The 2969-nt window shown below is 51.5% G+C and overlaps 1 protein-coding gene across 1 annotated transcript in view; it reads right to left on the reverse strand.

Annotated features, from left to right (window-relative positions):
* The window catches only part of NCOA4 (nuclear receptor coactivator 4), a 13610-nt gene extending 10881 nt beyond the window's left edge, over positions 1–2729 (reverse strand). Inside the window, exon 1 of the mRNA XM_010567861.1 lies at positions 2579–2729. The gene's annotated coding sequence lies outside the window, so the exon portion shown is untranslated. The remainder of the gene's footprint in view (positions 1–2578) is intronic.
* Between the last annotated feature and the right edge of the window lie 240 nt (positions 2730–2969).

The following is a 2969-nucleotide window of genomic DNA, read 5'->3' on the forward strand; positions in this document are numbered from 1 at the left end:
CCGGGGCCGCCAGCCTTTCTGCAGGGCGGGGACCGGGCCGAGGCACAGCCATTTTGGCCGTGCCCGGCGAGGCGGCGGCGGCGCCCCAGCCGTGCTCCGCTCCGCTCCCCTCCCCCGGCCTCTCATCGAAAACACCAAGTGCCTCCGAGCATCCCTCCGGCAGTTTAAACCGCAAAACCAGAACGCTTCGCAACAAAACCGCTGCCGCTTGCGACTTCGGGAAGCGTGGCGGTCCGCCCCTTCCAGAGAACAAACGCAAGGGAGCACGCCCGAGCGCCAAGGCGTCTTCTGCGGCGACAAGGGCAGCAAGGGCCGCGGGCCCACAGCAGCCACGGGGAAACCCCAGCACCGAGGGGCTCCCCAGGCCAGCGCTGCACCCCTGAAGTTCCAGAAACCCTTCTGGTAACAAGCCGCTCGGACGCGCTTCGCTCCTGGAGGGGCCGAAATGACACCTGCAGGCGCCATTCTTACCACGCCTACTCTTGCTTCCACCATCTCAGGCGCAGATGAGGAAAGCACCTGCATACCTGTCTGCCGGCAACCAGTAGCAATGTTATAGCTGTGAAACCAAAAGAACTGCCCAAGTGAGGCAGGAAGATAACATTATTGTTCCTAATCGCCGTTTCTATTAACACCCAAAAGCCACACTGGAGAGTTGTCACTGCAAAGACCCAGCAGCCCAAACTCCTGGTCACGGTTTTACTTCTCCTGGTGCCCCGAACCATCTCCAGTCTTCAGACAGGCTGCCTGCCCTCCACCCCCGAGGTCTTACTCCCCGTATTTGTCTTCTTTCGCTTTGATCTGTAGATCAGAAACTGCTGGACAAAAATCATTTTTTTAGATTTTAATTACATATCACGTGGCTGGGGAGCAGAGGAGGAGGAACAGCCCTTCCTCGCTACACAGTTTGCTAACAGGCCAGCAGAAAACTGGTTTTACCAGCTTTTCACTTTCAGCACAACCATCCCCGCTGCCGCTTGGGAAGATCATTGTTTTCCATTTCAAATGGGTGTTGAATAACCTCAAAAAGATGGCCGTGCCAAGCCTTAGCTGGGGAAAAGCTTCTGAAGGGAACAAAAAATCACGTCAAAAAGACTCTGTTCATAAATGTGGAATGATTTCTTTCAGTTGGCAGGATGAGGCAGGCTGTTCCAAAGGTCTCTCCGACCTGACTTCATGTGGTTTTAAACCAGCTGGCTTGTTTGAACTGAAATCCCTCTTCATTTCCATTTTGCCACACCAAAAAACAGTAGTTCCCCTTAAGTAACTGTCCCAAATTAGGTTCGTGGGAGTTGTGGTCAGGGAGTGAAGTACTGTAAGTATGCAAGCCGAATCTCAGAAATTTCCATTTATCATCCAAACATAACAAGCATTTTATACAGTACAGCATCAAAATCATGAGCCAGTATCTATGTGGAGCTTCTGCTGGGGGGATTATTTTACTATGAAACAAGTATGTACCGCTGTATTTTGTAAGTCACAAGCCACATCCAGAAAAAATGACCTCTAACAGTTCTGAGTAAGAGAGACAATGAAATTAACCCCTTAAGGATTGATAATAAAAAAAGTTCAGGTAATACATTTTCTAAAATTCAGGTAGTTTTTATCTGCCTGCACCGTATTGGATCTGTGCCACAGACCTGAACACACACAACTGCCTTTTCAGTCTATTTTAGCCCTGGAAGTGGCTGGTCGGTGCACAAAGCACGTGTACCGAGACATTTTCACAAGAGCTGGGTTCTGAAGAGTCACAAGTCACCAGTGCAGCTGAGACAAGAAGTCTAATCATCATTTTATTCCACCAGTTGTGAATATATTTAAGTACAGCACAGCAGGCCCAAAGCTAAAATAAAAAAATATCTGAAGGCCTGAAATCACTATGCCATAATTACATGCAATGCCAAAGCAGATATCCCAGAGTGGAAAAGACACACTGTTATCTTAACACAGATTTTACACTACAACACAACTATCTTTCAGACTTTTGCATTTAAAACCTTTCGGAAAACAACTGACAAACCCCTTGCTCTGCTTGAAGTGTATGGCCCCAAAGATAGCATTGCCATACTCTTTGTATATCCATCGATACAACCTTATGCACTCGCAGCATTACAGATGGTATTTTTTACATGACTGTCGGTTTTTCCCCCTCCCGTGACTGCATTCCTTACCTAAAACCCCAGCGGAAGACGACTTTGTTCTTCTGTCAGCTTTTCCCATTAATCTCAGCCACAAATACCGAGTTTAAAACTGAAAGAATGCCTAACAAAGTCCCTGAAAGCTCTGGCTCGAACCACTTACCAATTACCTGACAACATACATTTTCCAAACTTTCAGTAAACACGGTGCGCGACAGCTCCTGATCGTTTTTAAGCCAGGCTGTCATTGCTTATGCAACCTTTGAAAAGCGCAGCTGTTGACAAAAGATTTTGACTTTTCAGTTAAGGAGGGAGATGACTTCAGGCGTGCTAGCAGCTTAACGTCTCACGGGCGTAAAAAGAAAGCGAGGTCAGTAAAAAAAAACCCCGCGTCCTCGTATTCGATCCACCACACAATTGTAATTAATTCCCTGACTGACCTGCCCGGTCACGACCGACCCAAGCCGGGCCCGCCTGAGCGGCTTCCAGCTGATTCCTGCTGGGTCGCCCGCGAAGACCGGACCGCAGGAGACCTCACCTCCCGGCGGGCAGCGGCGGCTGCCGCCCGAGCGGAGCGGACGGGCCCCGCAGCGCTCCGCCGGCTTTGCGCGCCCGCCCGCGCGGAAACGCGGCCTCGCCACGCGCGGGGGGTGCAGCCACCCCCTCCGCGCTAACGCGGGCGGGCGCGCGCTTCTCACAAACCGGCCGCGAGCGGGCGGCGACGCCGGGACTGCCGAGAGAAAACCCTCACGCGAAGTAACGACACCACCGCCTCCCCCCCTCGCACACCGCAAGGTAACGCCTGTCCGTCCCCACTGCGCGCACCCGCCA

The sequence above is a fragment of the Haliaeetus leucocephalus genome, unplaced genomic scaffold, assembly GCF_000737465.1.
Source record: "Haliaeetus leucocephalus isolate CR32 unplaced genomic scaffold, Haliaeetus_leucocephalus-4.0 Scaffold229, whole genome shotgun sequence".
NCBI lineage: Eukaryota > Metazoa > Chordata > Aves > Accipitriformes > Accipitridae > Haliaeetus > Haliaeetus leucocephalus.